Source organism: Schistocerca nitens, chromosome 4 (genome assembly GCF_023898315.1).
Source record: "Schistocerca nitens isolate TAMUIC-IGC-003100 chromosome 4, iqSchNite1.1, whole genome shotgun sequence".
NCBI classification, from domain to species: Eukaryota; Metazoa; Arthropoda; class Insecta; order Orthoptera; family Acrididae; genus Schistocerca; species Schistocerca nitens.
Genome location: NC_064617.1, coordinates 133,970,764 through 133,987,385, shown reverse-complemented (window position 1 = coordinate 133,987,385; position 16,622 = coordinate 133,970,764). Strand labels below are relative to the sequence as shown.

The 16,622-nt window shown below is 44.4% G+C and overlaps 2 protein-coding genes across 2 annotated transcripts in view; one reads left to right on the top strand and one right to left on the bottom strand.

The window, feature by feature from the left end:
• LOC126251682 (actin-binding LIM protein 2) overlaps positions 1–16,622 on the top strand; it is a 359,496-nt gene that overhangs the window by 94,698 nt on the left and 248,176 nt on the right. The gene's annotated exons all lie outside the window — the stretch shown is intronic.
• Positions 1–16,622, bottom strand: part of LOC126251684 (uncharacterized) — a 404,158-nt gene that overhangs the window by 363,398 nt on the left and 24,138 nt on the right. The window lies entirely within an intron of this gene.

Sequence of the window (16,622 nt, the reverse complement as noted above, 5' to 3'; positions counted from 1 at the left end):
TGGGCATCACTCACCAAAACAAGGACTACAAAGGCTGAACAACCGTTCTCAGCTCTACTCATATGTTGCTGCTGTCCAGGAGTGTAACTTTCACATTAGGTTACTGTTAGGATGCGAAGTGGGTAGTGACAGGTTAATATCTCATCTACATATATTTCAGGGATCGATGCCGGCCGTTGTGGCCGTGCGGTTCTAAGCGCTTCAGTTTGGAACCGCGTGACCGCTACGGTCGCAGGTTCGAATCCTGCCTCGGGCATGGATGTGTGTGATGTCCTTAGGTTAGTTAGGTTTAAGTAGTTCTAAGTTCTAGGGGACTGATGACCTCAGAAGTTAAGTCCCATAGTGCTCAGAGCCAGGGATCGATGGCCCTAGTAGTCTGGTCCCTTCAATCCCATAACCTACATATATTTCTGTTACCTTGACAACATAATTTCTGCTTAGGATTTTCAATAGAAGCTTTGGGATGTATCAACACGTTTAAGGGTAACCACAGGTAAATGCAACGCGAAACGCTTTTCTAATCACATGCAGCTACCTGTGGGGGAAAAGGGGTAGGGTTACAAACACAGAAGAAAACTGAACTCAAATGTCTGCCAGCGAAGCTAATGCCATCTGCTTGCTAGCAGTGCAACTGGAGTTTCATATGAGTGGCACTGATTAAAAAGCGAAGAACCATAACGGCAGGCTGATTATTGGGGTTTAGGGCACATCTGCGAAATAATACTGCTTTGTTTCTCAGCAGTGACCGAAAAATTCGCCCATAGCGTTCAGGAATCTTGTCAGTTTTACGAAACAGGTCAAAATCTGTTACACAGCCTCTGACGGTTTCACCACCATTCTGTTCATAGTTTCTGCCCGTGCGTAGGGTTCATTCGATGCAGGCAGGGTGACACTATCAGGAGAACATCAGGATAATATGATAGGATCGTCCCAATTACCCATACACATAACCGGTCAAATAGGGTATGCAGCAATGTAAGACTTGCTGATAACGGTACTGTGTGAGAGAAAGTATCGTCGTTAAGTGACTTGGACAGAATTTTTATTTTATCGCAATGGGTGACGTGCAAATGTGGATAAGTGTAATGTAGTGCGGATGAGTAGGACAGACATTCCTGAAATGTTCGAATACGGTGTTAATGGTATATTACTTCACTGGTTCAGTATCTGGTGATGATGCGAAACGACATGAAACAGAACGAGCACATAAGGTGACGTGTCGAGAAGGCGGTTGGCCGACTTCAATGTGTTGGGAGGCTTATGGGAAAGCGAATCGCGTACACAACGCGTGTGCGACCCATTCGTGAGTATAGTTAAGAGTGTCTGGCATCCCTACCAGATCGAATGTGAGGAAGACAACGTAACAATGTAGAGGCGTTTTATTAGACTGGTTATCAGTCGGTTCGATAAGTACGAGATGATAACAGAAATCATGTGTGCGCTTAGACAGGAATTTGTGGAGAATTGAAGAAGTTTGGAGATCCTGGATGTTATCCACCACAGTTGTATACGAATATCATTCCATTCGATCTCAATTTTCTTTCCTCAAAACCTTCCGTGTGTACGAATCCACCGTGGAAGGTATCAGAGATAATCTTTCACAAAAGCTGAACATGCGCTATAGTGTTTGTTATGGCGAATGAAAATTTGTGACAAACACTGATTTGGACTGGGGTCTTGCGCACATCGCGATCTGGCAGTGTAACAATTTCTCAGAGTGAATCTAATTCAGTAATATCATAGAAGGAAGGGGAGAAAGGGGGATGAGGAGGAAATGGATAGAGGAGGAGGAGGAGGAGGAGGAGGACGAAGAAGAAATGGAGACACACACACACACACACACACAATTAGTCGCGACGTATTCAGTTCGATAAATCGCTTCCGTTGGATAGTGCATACCTTACCGCTCTTTACGTGAACGAAACTGCGGACGAAGTGTGACTGATCGTACAACCACAGCCCTAACGTTGCAGCTAGCGACTGTCATCTCATTGATTTAAAAATTTTGCTGAATTTTTTAGGTATTCAAAACATCATTGAAAACAACGGGATTTTTTTGCAGGATCCGTGAATAGATCGTGGGTCATAATATTAAAATTATTTGAAAAGAAATAGCAGTAAAGTAGGAAATAGACGCCTGGTCACATATGCATTGTGCTCATTATGTCCCTTAATGCGTTTCGGAGAAAGTAATGTTTATTAACAATGCCTGAGGAAAGGGAGGAAGATATTGGTAACACATCATGATAAACAAAACGAGATACTTAGCCGTAGGTCTCGATCGGATTAGTGAACGATGCGGAGAGACGTAGCAGTACCACCAATTTTCTGTGGTTTTCCAATCGCGTATTGACCGCGTGAAAAAAAAGAAAGAAAACTTTCTCTATGTCTTTGTACGCCCTCCTAATTTCTCTCATCTTATTGTCTTTAGTCGTCCTGGGAAACTAGTTCTTTAAATTTGTCGAACAAGGTACCGCCAGAACAACGTCGCCCTTCTTCCAAAGATTCCCCAGTAACGTTCCTCGTGAATCTGTTATAATTCCATATGGTCAACACCGAGCCTTAACGAGTTTAGCAGCGTTTCTCCGAATTCTTTCGGCCATCCTGATTTAGGTTTTCCGTGATTTCCCTAAATCGTTTCAGGCAAATGCCGGGATGGTTCCTTTGAAAGGGCACGGCCGATTTCCTTCCCAATCCTTCCCTCACCCGAGCTTGCGCTCCGTCTCTAATGACCTCGTTGTCGACGGGACGTTAAACACTAACCACCACCACCACCACCGAATTCTTTCGACGCCTGATGTGATACCTACTTGGCAAGGACGTAAAGCGCTTAAGCGGTCTTCTGGAATTCGTCGCACTAGCGTCTTGTATGATCTTTCCTTTGCAAATGCACTACCGTTATCCCAACACCCTTCTACAAAAACAGATCCTCCGTTCGCCTTCCTTTGTATTGATTTTAAATGTTCGTCCCATTGCACATATAGTCTTAGTATTCGCCCGAGAAATATACACGATGTGACGTGCTCGAGGTAGTCGGCATTAAACCTTGGGTAGGTCGTAAAGCGCAAAACAATGAATCGCTGTCGGGTTCAGTTCCCGGTCAGTTCTAGGGTTATTGCCCGTAACGTGTCGTTTTTTCCACCTATGACGGTGTTCGTTAATGTTGAAAATGCCAAGCTGCAACGCAATTGGGAGTGCACGATAAACTAATTCTGCTATAATGGGCTGGCTAAGTCAGTTCACAGGTCAGCGGAAGACAAGGGCACACCATCTCCAACAGAGCCGTGCCTAGTAAAGTAGTGTGGCCTTCAAAACAATCTTCGAACTGATGACAGCTTCATCTATTTTTCCAGCTCGTATTCGTTACCTATCGTGGCTTTCTCTTTAATTGTTGCATTAGCGAGCAGTTATCCACGTTTACGAGTATAAAGACCTGTCGTTCATTACAGCCATTGGAAATTTCATCCAAATCTTCCCGCCTGTTCTTAGACAATCCATAGTCGATGTAATCCTGTAGACAACGATAGTCTACAGTCGCTGAACAACCACGTAGTGCTACTCACCTTATTAAATCATTCATGATTGGCGAGCAATGGAAAATTTCTAGGATGTTGCTGTATGACGAGGTGATAGGTGTCCAGGAGGTCAATGTGTGGGGAAGAAAGCAGGCGAGACGCATTTCGTAGAATGTACCGCACTCTCAGGCGGGCGGTATAATGCTGCGAACCGGTCCGTGCAAACCATTCCGGGAATTGTGAGGGGGCTCACGTCGACTGGCAAGTGGCGCTGACGTGGGCTGCTCCTCCGTAGCGCGGGCCTCTCACCGCTGTTTTGCGATAGTTAGCAGCGTCGTATAGGAACTACTGCGCTGTTACGTGCCGAAAATCAGGTTTTGCTGCAGTCGCAAAAAGTTGCGGTGGTAGCTTCTCACGTCGCGAACAGAACAGGCCGTGGCGTGGCTCTGAAGAATATTGTTCCGACTATCTTCCATCCAAGTGCAACGTGTATCCTACACGAATGTCACGAAGGAATATCTGATCAACATAACTCACAATCTGGTGCCGATTTTTATAGCAGTATAGACTATAAGGAGCTCAGCCGTAATACGAGGTGCGGCTAGAAAAAAACCGGACTGCTGCTGGAAAAAACATTTATTTACAATTATTTACAATTTCATGTTATCTCCTTCAATGTACTCTCCTCCTCGGTCTCTACACCGCTCCATACGAATTTTCCACTGTTCATAGCAATGCTGCAGATCATTTTCGGTAAGTCCATACATTACTTCCGTCGCTTTTTCTTTTACTGCTTCAACAGTCTCAAATCTAGTTCCTTTCAAAGCTGACTTGACTTTAGGGAAAAGAAAAAAGTCACAGGGGGCCAAATCAGGTGAGTAGGGTGGATGATCTAAGATGGGAATGTTGTGTTTTGCCAAAAACGTCTTCACTGACAACGCACTGTGAGCTGGGGCATTGTCTTGGGGAAGGATCCATGACTTTTTTCTCCACAAATCGTTCCGTTTTCTCCGTACTCGCTCATGTAGGGTAGCCAGGACGCTTATGTAGTAATGCTGATTCACTGTTTGTCCCTCTGGTACCCAATCAATGTGCACAATCCCTTTGATGTCAAAAAAAAACAATCATCATTGCCTTGAATTTCGATTTTGACATTCGTGCTTTTTTTTGTCGTGGAGAACCAGGAGTTTTCCAATGCATCGATTGGCGTTTAGTTTCGGGATCGTAAGTAAAAAACCACGATTCATCGCAAGTAATAACATTTTGTAAGAAGGTGGGATCACTTTCAATGTTTTCCAGGATGTCAGAACAAATCATTCTTCGGTGTTCCTTCTGTTCAATTGTGAGACACTTTGGAACCATTTTTGAACACACTTTGTTCATGTTGAAACTTTCATGAAGAATCTGCCTAACACTTTCCTTGTCAACTCCTGTTAACTCAGACACTGCTCTGATTGTTAAACGGCGATCTTGTCGTACAAGTTTACCGATTTTTTCAATGTTTGCATCAGTTTTTGCTGACAATGGTCTGCCAGTGCGAGTGTCATCGCTGGTGTCTTCGCGGCCATCTTTAAATCGTTTAAACCACTCAAACACTTGTGTTCGCGATAAACAATCATCGCCGTACACTTGTTGTAACATTACAAACGTTTCACTTGCAGATTTTCCTAGTTTGAAACAAAATTTGATGTTAACACGCTGTTCTTTCTGTACACTCAACATTTTCCGACGCACAGACAAAACGTCAACTACTTAAAACAGACGCCACGGGCAGACTGAGTGCAGGGGGCAGATGAAACTCGAGCAGTAGGCGGAGCGAGAGTCCCGTGACAGGCCACGCGACTTTCAGCCTTATTGCATTCGTTTTATTGTTTCACCAGTACTAGTCCGGTTTTTTTCTAGCCACACCTCGTATTGTAATCAAATTCGTTGTGCTCAAATCCTAACCTCGGCACCGTTAAGAGACCGCCGATAATCGAACTAGCAAGCACAATACCAATAAAGTCACTAAGCCTGCGTAGATCACAGGACCGAGACAGCTATCAGCCAAGCTGGTAGCTGTCTGTACTCCACAATCGGCCTCACGGTAAGTGGTGGACGATGACTCGGGTTCCTCTGCAATTTCCCCAGTTTTCTGTTCCATTAGAGAATAGAGCGCGGGAAAAACCACTGTAGATATGCCGCCTCCAGATGAAGTCTAATTTCCTTTTGCTACTAGCTGGTCGACTTTTGTGGTTAACCACGATACTGTGGCCCGTGTGGGCTTCTTGTCTTGATTGTCACTGCGTTCGCGAGAAACTGCCAGAGGATGGTAGTTAAATATCCAGAAATCTATTAATAAATTTCAAGGTATCCAGTTGTAGAGGCAAATTAACTGCACTGTAGAATCATACGTCACATTCTCGGTGTTTGTGGTAACAGTCGTCATTACCTTTTTTTGGTCTTTCAGTAGTTGTTTTCCATTTCGGCTCTACAGTGTGTTAATTGCATATTTCGTTCCTCCCCTCTCTCCTCCTCCTCCCCCCCCCCCCATCGTCCCCCAGTACTAACGAAAAATATTGTGTTATAATCGTAAACAAAATGCTTATAATGTGTGAAGGCACTCCTGATTCTTTTCATTAAAAATAACATTCTGTTGCTTATTATGCTGTATCATATTCAACGTAAACTTTTCCAAACTCGACGTTGTCCTGGTGTATAAACGTGTATGCACAGTTGATAATGCGTCATAACATTAATGTTGTCTGACACTGAGATAAAAGATTGTTTTGCTGCCGCCGTCAAAATGGTTCAAATGGCTCTGAGCACTATGGGACTCAACTGCTGTGGTCATAAGTCCCCTAGAACTTAGAACTACTTAAACCTAACTAACCGAAGGACAGCACACAACACCCAGCCATCACGAGGCAGAGAAAGTCCCTGACCCCGCCGGGAATCGAACCCGGGAACCCGGGCGTGGGAAGCGAGAACGCTACCGCACGACCACGAGATGCGGGCTGCCGCCGTCAATAATACACCATTTGTCTCGCATATCGCAAGGCGCCTCTCACCAAGTTGTTTTCATACCGCGCAACAGCCTTACAGAATACCACATACTTTCTGCGTATTGCACTCGCAGGCAATAAACTCATTTGAACTGGAAATCTTTAACATTTGTAGTCCTGTCTTCCTCAGTTACGTTTAATATTACGGTGTATTGTTAATTTTTACTTGTTGACCGTCTAAAAACAACTCAGTGAAATACAATTTTCGTGGCATATGCGTCTCGTCTTTATTCTCTGCAAGGCATCTTCAGTGGCCTGGAATATGTGCATATTTTTACTATTTCTTTTACATTTTGGGACAGTGTACACTGAAGAGCTAAAGAAACTGGTACACCTGCCTAATACAGTGTAGAGCCCGGGCGAGCACGCAGAAGTGCCGCAACACGATGTGACATGGACTCGACTAATATCTGAAGTAGTGCTGGAGGGAATTGACACCTTGAATCGTCCAGCACTCTCCATAAATATGTAGAGTACGAACGGGTGGAGATCTCTTCTGAACAGCACGTTGCAAGGCATCCCACCCAGACATGCTCAATAATGTTCACGACTGGGGAGTTTGGTATCCAGCGGAAGTGTTTAAACTCAGAAGAGTGTTCCTAGAGTCACTATGTAGTAGTTATGGAGTTGTGGATTGTCTCACTGTCCTGTCGGAATTGTTAAAGTCCGTGGAAATGCACAACTGGCATAAATGGATGCAGGTGATCAGACAGGATGCTTACGTATGCTTCACCTATCAGAGTCGTATCTAGAGGTATCAGGGGTCCCACATCACTCAAACTGCACACGCCCCACACTATTACAGAGCGTCCACCAGCTTGAAAAGTTCCCTCCTGACATGCATAGTCCATGGATTTATGAGGTTGTCTCCATATCCGTACACATCCATCCGTTAGATACAATTTGAAACTTGACTCGTCCGATCAGGCAACATTTTCCAGTCATCAACAGACCTATATCGGTGTTGACGGGCCCAGGCGACGCGTAAAGCTTTGTGTCGTCAAGTGATCAAGGGTACACGAGTGGGCCTTTGGCTCCGAACGCCCATTTCGATGATGTTTCGTTGAATGGCTCGCACGTTGACATTTGTTGATGACACAGCACTGAAATCTGCAGCAGTTTACGAAACAGTTGGACTTCTGTCACGTTGAACGATTCTCTCGGTCGTCGTTGGTCGCGATCTTGCAGGATCTTTTTCAGGTCGCAGCGATGTCTGATATTTGAAGTTTTACTGAATTCCTGATATTCACAGTACACTCGTGAAATAGTCGTTCGGGGAAATCCCCACTACATCGCTATGTAACATCGCTCGTGCGCCGACTGTAACACCACTTCAAACTAGCTTAATTCTTGATAACTTGCCATTATAGCAGTAGTAACCGATCTAATAACTGCGGCAGACAGTTGCTGTCTTATATAGGCGTTGCCGAACTCAACGCTGTGTTGTGCCTGTTTACTTATGTCTCTATTTGGATGCGTATGCCTATATTAACTTCTTTGGGACTTGTGTGTGTGTGTGTGTGTGTGTGTGTGTGTGTGTAGGTTATAAACAGTTCTCGTAGTTGGGTTTTGTATGGCGTAGTAATATTTTAACTTCTACGTACATGCTCCGTGGATAATTTTCTACATTTTGTGCTTTAGTTCCAGTTTTGGCGTTGTTCTTCTTCTTGTAATTGCCATTTGGGTTTTTGTTTTCCACATTTCACAGCACTAGGAACTGAACACTTGTTTTGATGCTCCGTTTTGGTGTGTGTTGCCGACTATCGCATGCTATTGCGAAAGATCGAACGTTATTGCCAACTTTCGAGATCTCTCTCTCTCTCTCTCTCTCTCTCTCTCTCTCTCTCTCTCTCTGTGTGTGTGTGTGTGTGTGTGTGTGTGTGTGTGTGTGTGTGTGTGTGTGTGTGTGTGTGCTCGGGCGGGCTGGGGATATTGTACCACATTGAAGCTGACCTATCGAATAATTAAAACCAAACCATCATATTCAGATTTGCACATCTGGTCCATCTTGGACAGCTCCACTTTCTGACATCACTATCTTAATACAGTATATTTGTGGCCCTGACATTTCTGCTTATCTCCTGTTTGACTTGCGAGCTTAACTGGAATAATTTAGTACCGCAAATCCTGCTATCTGTATCGCAGAGTTGAAGGCAGCTCCTCCGTTGGCTGTGATACACTACACTGCTCTGCTTGTCGTAAATTGGCTCTGTGTTACGATGAAAATGTCTTTGCGGAAATATACGAAGCTTGGAACTCTCGTGACTAAATGTATTCGAAATGTATTAAAGCTATGTTTAGCTGCGTCAGTGTGTGACTGCAGCTTAATTGATTTTATATGCGTAGTCACTTGGCTGCGCTCGTTGCCATTCGTGTCACATGGTGATACTATATGTCTGTATCTTGGTTGTACGTCAGCGGTGTCGTACAGTGCAGGACACCTTTCAGATATTCAGGTAGTCTGAGTCTGAAAGTTGGCCAAGGCTTGAAGATCAGTAAGATTTCGTGCGTGAAGTGATCGAGCTCTTTGAATTTCACTGGACCTCTGCTTATTTTAGACAGCGTATAGTGTACAAAGTGTATGCGATAAGTAATAAGAAGTAGCGTCCTACGCAGAACCGGTCCCTCGGAACAGTCTCTACATCCGCAAGCCACCTTACAGTGTTGTTTCGAGGAAAGGGGGAGCGGGTTACTTCGGACACATGTCACTTATCCCCTCCTGAATGGTGCACAGGAAGAGTGACAATCGGCAAGTCTCTATTTGAGCTCGATTTTCAATGTTATTACCATCGTAACCATTTCGTCAGATATACTTGGAAGGAAGTAATATATTAGCTCAAGTCTTCTAGGAAAATATGTTCTCAGAATTTCAACAGGAAACTTCTCGGAAACTCGGTTGCCCTTATCAAACGAACCCGTGAGGAAACAAGCCGCTCACTTTTAAGTCTGCCGTTGTCTTACACAGTAACTGATGGGGTGGGTTTTCTGTAAGCCACGACATTCGTGGGTGAATTTCATTTCCTCGGGATTGTTCAAAGCATCTCAGCGCAGGACCTGTTTCTGCCACAACTACCCTGGTGTACAAAACTTGAGGACGAACGTAACTTTCGCATGATGCGCCAATGCTAATTAACATGGCTCGATGAAACTTTGGACCATACAGAGAACAGCTACATGCCCGCATCTCGTGGTCGTGCGGTAGCGTTCTCGCTTCCCACGCCCGGGTTCCCGGGTTCGATTCCCGGCGGGGTCAGGGATTTTCTCTGCCTCGTGATGGCTGGGTGTTGTGTGCTGTCCTTAGGTTAGTTAGGTTTAAGTAGTTCTAAGTTCTAGGGGACTTATGACCGCAGCAGTTGAGTCCCATAGTGCTCAGAGCCATTTGAACCATTTTAGAACAGCTACAATGTAAGTACAGAAAGTAACTCAAAGAAATATACCATGAGACGGACGGAAATGACACTTTTATTCCAATAAAATAATTACACCGAAGACACCCCGATTCAGGATTGTTCCCTGTCCATTTCAAAACGCGGTGGCTGGCCGGAGTGGCCGAGCTGTTCTAGGCGCTACAGTCTGGAACCGCGCGACTGCTTCGGTCGCAGGTTCAAATCCTGCCTCGGGCATGGATGTGTGTGATGTCCTTAGGTTAGTTAGGTTTAAGTAGTTCTAAGTTCTAGGCGACTGATGACCTAAGAAGTTAACTCGCATAGTGCTCAGAGCCTTTTGAACCATTTTTGAAAACACGGTACATGGTTCTTAATGGGTGTGTGATCACCACGGACGGCAGTACATGGTCTGCAGCTCTCATGCTGGCCACAAGGTTGGTTATGACTTCACGGTGGCGCCTTCAGTTCCACCACCAGCGTGGTTGATGACAACTTTTGGATAGGGATTGCCGCATGTGGATGTGCTGCTACACTTAACCACAATGCGTTCCATACGTGCTCGATGAGATTTAAGTCTGAAGCCAAGTCCGTTTGACGAATGTCCTGTGGAACCAAGAGCTCCCCTACCTGCGCAGTTCGGTGCAGTCTCGCATTGTCATCCGTAAAAATGAAGTCAGGGCGAATACACACCTGAAGAGACGCACCTTGGGAAGGAGTACAGAGTCACAACAACGGTAAGCGGTGAGTGTATCGTGTTCAAAGATTTCCGATGGTGCCAGGAGCATAAGGACTGGACCAAGGAAGAGTGGGGCCGCGCGCATTTTTCAGATGAGAGCAGATTATGTAGTGATACTGTACGTACTCTCATGGCAAGAGATGCCCCAAGGAACATAGCCCAACATGGTGGATTTTGTGGACCGGTTGTAATCCTTACATCGTCTAGAAGTAGCGTCTTTGACTGTTAAGCAAAATGTCCTAGGTCGCGGGTTCGAACTCCGCCACTGCTTAAATTTTGAATAAAATCCATCAGCAATAGCGGCCGAAGACTTCTGGCATAAGAACTCACCCTCGTTCTGTCAGCAGCTTTGTCGAAGAGGACGGAGGAGAGGACAGGACAGAGTTTCGGGACACTCTCTTGCACTTGGCGTGGGAAACTGCCCTTAAAAGGCGGAAGAATCGGCAATGCTCAACGGCATGAGGATGCAGAAGGCAATGGAAGCCACTGCATTGAAGACACGTAATGTGTATCCACAGGACATGGGGCCTGTAATTGAAGAGGTATACTGATGATCTCTCCATAGGCAAAAGATTCTAGACTAGTCCCCCATTCGGTTCTCCAGAAGGGGTCTGCCAAGGGGGAGGGGACCACGAGAAAAAAAAACGGAATAACCAACGACAGGATAACGTTCTACGACTCGGAGCTTCAAATGTCAGAAATTTAAACGTGGTAGGAAAAGGAGAAAATCTGGAAAGAGAAATTCAAAGCCTTATTCTAGGTATGGTGGGAGTCAGGGAAGCGAAATGAAAAGAAGACAAGGATCTCTTGTCAGATTAGTAAATGGCAATAGAAGCAGAAGTAGAACAACAGGAATAGAATTAATTATGAATAGGGAAGGTGGAGTAGAGTGATTTACTGTGAACAATTTAGTGATAAGGTTGTTCGCATCAGAATCAACAGCAAACCACTGCCGACAACAATAGATCAAGTATACCTCCCAACGTCACAAGCAGAAGAGAAAGAGAAAGTGTGTGAAGATACTGTACTGGTAATTCAGTAAGTAAAGGGAGATGATAATCCAATTTCCGTAGAGGACCAGAATGTAGTTGTCGGGGAAGGAATAGAAGAAAGGACTGCGGAAGGATAAGGATTTGGTAGTATGAATGACAGAGGAGAAAGACTAATTGGGTTCTGCAACAAATTTCAGCTAGTAATAATGAATACTCTGTTCAGGACTTACAACAGGAGGATGTGTACCTAGAAAAGGTCGGGAGATAGGGGAAGATTCCATCTGGTTTAATTCGTGGTCAGGCAGTAATTCTGAAATCAGATAGTGGACTGAAAGGCGTACCCAGGAGCAGACACAGATTCAGATCACAATTTAGTAATGATGAAGAATAGGCTGAAGAGGCTAGTATGGAAGAATATAGATGCAAGGAAGTGGGATACGGATGTACTAAGGAATGAAGAGATGCGCTTAAAGGTTTTGGAGTCTATAGATACTCCAGTAATGAATAGCTCAGTATACGGTTCGGTTGATGAGGAATGGACATCTCTAAAGAGGGCAATGACAAAAGCAGGAAAGAAAAACATATGTATGAGGAAGGTAACTACGAAGAAAATGTGGGCAAAAAAAGAAATACTTGATTAGATCGATGAAAGAAGAAAGTACAAAAATGCTCAGGGAAATATAGGAATACAGAAATACTAGTTCTTAGGAATGAAATAAATAGGAAGTGCAGGTAAGCTAAGGCAAAATGGCTACATGAAAAATGTGAAGTAATCGAAAAAGAAATGATTCGGAAGGACTGACGACCATGCAGAAAAGTCAAAACAACGTTCCGTGAAATTACGAGCAAGTGCTGTAACAGTCCAATGGGAATTCCACTGTTAAATGCAGAGGAGAGGCGGAAAGAGTACGTTGAAGGCCCCTCTGTGAGGGGAAGGACTAGTCTGGTGAGGGGATAGAAGAACTAGGAGTCGACAAGGAAGAGGTACGGGATCCAGTATTAGAATGTAAGAGCTTTGCCGGACTCCCGAGAAGATAAGGCAGGAGGGATCGATAACATTCTATCGGAATTTCTAAAATCATTGGGGGAAACAACTAAGCGACTATTCATGTTGGTGTGTAGAATGTACGAGACTGGTGATACACTATCAGACTGACAAACTGCCTGTTGTCTTCTGTCTCGGGTTCTTCGGCCGACGTTCATCTAATGATGTTACTGACGTTTCGCCAGCACGAGTGGCCGGCATTGTCAAAGCTTCATCCTCCATTCCAATTCACCACCGGCAATGGAGGGTGAAGCTTTGACAACGCCTGCCACTCGTGCTGGCGAAACGCCAGTAACATCATTAGATGAACGTCGGCCGAAGAACCCGAGACAGAAGCCAATAGGCAGTTTGTCAACAAGTGGCCATGAAAGCCTTAACAAATTTGCACTATCAGACTTTCGGAAAAAACATCATCCACACAATTCTGAAGAGTGCAAGAGCTGACAAATGCGAGAATTATGCGTGCGGGATACATTGGGAAGACATATTGGAGCGTGTAAGTATGCACCAACGACCATCCAACAGTTGTCAACTGCACTGCTGGAAGAATGGAAGTCCCTACTACAATAATTTCTTACCAATCTTTTGGCCAGCATGGAAGCATGTTGCAGAGCCTGCGATGCCGTCCGTGTTGAATACGCACCCTGTTAAGAACCATTTCGCGGCTTTTGTGATATCCAGGGAGCCATCACGAGTCGCGGTGATTTGTGTGGTTATTGCCTTTGAATAAAAGTGTCATTTCTCTTCGTCTCATTGTGTATTTATTTCAGTTACCTTCTGTACTGTACCGTAGCAGTTCTATGTGTGGTCAAAGTTTCAGCGAGCTGTGTTACTTGGCAGTGACACATCATGGGAAAGTTATGTTAGGTTCTGCATACCGTGTGCAGTTTTATGTGACCCTCTTTGGATCGCTGCCTATACATACTGCTTGTTACTTTACGGTCTCTGGTATTAGTTGCCCTGCTGTCTGCTTTCCTTCTTGTACCTTCACCTGATTTAGCTAAATTTTTTGAGCATGACTCCATAGACAAGGGACGCAGCAACAGCTAACCCCATGAATTATTAGTTAAAAACAAACACGGAACGAACTGTTGTATAAATAGTAATTATCTCTAATTTATTTCCTCTTTACGATATAATGGACAATATGGCATATTGGCGCCATGTCAGAAAACACTGGTAATCTGTCTTCTCATTAACAATCCCCGTAAAAAAAAAGTGAAGCCATTTTATAACCTTCATTGCAATAGGGTCCGCAGCTGCGATGAATTTTTAAAATTATTTCGTGATGCCTTCTGCTAAAAATTTATTTGATGATGTACGATTCTACAATTTCGACCTCAGACCATTTTCCAAGTATTTTACAGAAGAATCGTTACTTGCCATATACATCTTTGCTCCTATTTTACAATTATGACTGCATATAATAGTGGTAATACAAACTGCAAATATTTATTCGTTATAAAGGGAGTATGTTAGTTTGCAGCAGTTGGAACAACATCACAAAATCATTTAAAGAAGTCCTTTTAATTCACTGTATATCGTCTGGGAGGCGACAAGGGAAGAAGAAGAAACCGCGGGCAGCAATGAAATAAACTCTTTAAGAGAGAATCCTTGACCGGAAAAATCTCGCAACATGGTAACAATTTTTTCAAAAACCTAAACAGAAAGATTACTATTACCGTAGGAGGTAGTTTACATTACAGGTTGTGAATGTTTACTATGTTTGCGTGAAATGCTCGTTTCGTCTGCACGTCGGACTTACCGCAGCGTCGGACCAAATCCTTCTGGCTGCCGCGCCAACCATTGATGCACTCTTGGCGACGTGCTGTGTGCTGCTTTTCCGATTGAAATTGGAAACATTTGTTAGGCGGACCCAGACTAATTCTCTACTCGCCGACACTGTCAAATCAATCGAAATAAGGGCCGTCAGCCTCACTTTAAGCCGCGAGACAGCGTTAAACTCTCAGTAATGTGATATCAATAATGAAAGCCCTGCAGGAATCGGAACAGTTCACACAAAGATACCAAAATCCAACCACGGGACAAGAGTATGTACACCGTCAACAGCTCATACACCGCTACCAGTTGACTCCTAAGAACTCCAGATGATAGTCAACCCCCCCCCCCCTCTCTCTCTCTCTCTCTCTCTCTCTCTCTCTCTCTCTCCCGACCACCACCACCACCACCAAAGGAAAGACTTTGGATACAATACTTCAGAAGCGTCTTGTAATCAGATTGCGTGCTTAAGGAATATCGTCTGAATTATACGACTGGATTCGTGATTTCCTGTCAGAGAAGTCACAGTGTGTAGTAACTGACGCTGAGTTACCGAGTAAAACGTTTATCGTCTAGTAAAGTTATCAGAAGATCAAAACGATTCAGGAAATATATGTGCATGGTGCGAAAATTGGCAGTTGGCAGTTGACTAACTAATGAGAAGTGTGAGGTCCTCCACATGAATACTGAAATGAATCCTTTAAACTTCGGTTGCGCCCTAAATCAATGAAATCTAAAGGCCGTAAATTCAACTAAATACGCAGGAATTGCAATTACGAAGACCTTAAATTGGAAACAAACACACAGAAAACGTTTTGGAGAAGGCGAGCTAAAGACTGGGTTTTATTGGCAGAACACTTAGAAGATGCAACAAATATACTAAAGAGACTGCCTACACTACACTTGTCCGTCCTCTTTTGGAGTTCTGCTGTGCGGTTCGGATCCTTACCAGATGGGATTAATGGAGTACATCGTGAAAGCCCTAAGAAAGGCAGAACGTTCTGTGTTATCGAGAAATAGGGGAGAGCGTCATGTACGTGATACAGTATTTGGGGTGGACATCATTAAAAACAAAGGTGTTTCTCGTTGCGGCGGGATCTTCTCACGAAATTTCAATCACAACCCTTCTCCTCCTAATGCGAAAAATTTTGTTGACGCCGACCTACATAGGGAGAAACGATCATCATAATAAAATAGGGGAAATGAGTGCTCGCCCGGGAAGATGTTAGTTTTTTCCGCGCGCTGTTAGAGAGTGAAATAACAGAATTATTGTGAAGGTGGTTCGATGAACCCTCTGCCAGGCGCTTAAATGTGATTTACAGAGTAGCCATGTAGATGTAGATGGAAAAAGTCTCACAGATGACACAGGTTTCACGGAAACAGATGCAACTGATGTGTTTCAATAAAACCTCGCCACCGTCGATCTAGTTACAGGTTTTGCGATCTGATGGAACGGGTCTGCCTACTGAAATACGGGGTATTCAAAAAGTCTCTCCGCAGTGCTGTATGATTGTTAGCCGCGCATGACGTATGGCGCAGTGAATATACCGAAATGAAACTCAGTGAAATACAAGTTATTAATTTTGTGAATATTCATTTACATATAAATCTTCACATTAAATGCTAAAAGTGTCCCCCCACTTGAAGGGAAGTAACCCAATCATACGGCACGCGCGGCTAACAATCGTACGGCACTGTGGAGAGACTTTTTGGACACCCCGTACTTGCACGCGAAACACTCCTCTGTAAAGCAGCTGCAAGTTCAACCCGAAATCCACCATCGTGCATGGGAAACGCGTTTTCCGAATCTCTCGCTTTTCCACACTCCAGTAAATAACTCAGGTGATCACGACGCATCTCTACCGCCCCACACTCGCCTCCTCCTCCTCCTCCTCCTCCTCCTCCCTAGCAACCGGTCCCCCATCCCACGCAAACAACCCCACCCCACATTTCTGAAATACAATCAGTAAAAAGCAACCTGTATGCCAGAGGTCACATGGCCTTTTCCCTCTCCTGCTTATAGCATTTCTGTAAGAGGCTGCTTTCTCGCAGGATCTTCAGAACCTAATTTTGCCATGATTATTGGGAAAACACCGGCCGTCATGGGGGATTTTCTCGCCTCGAA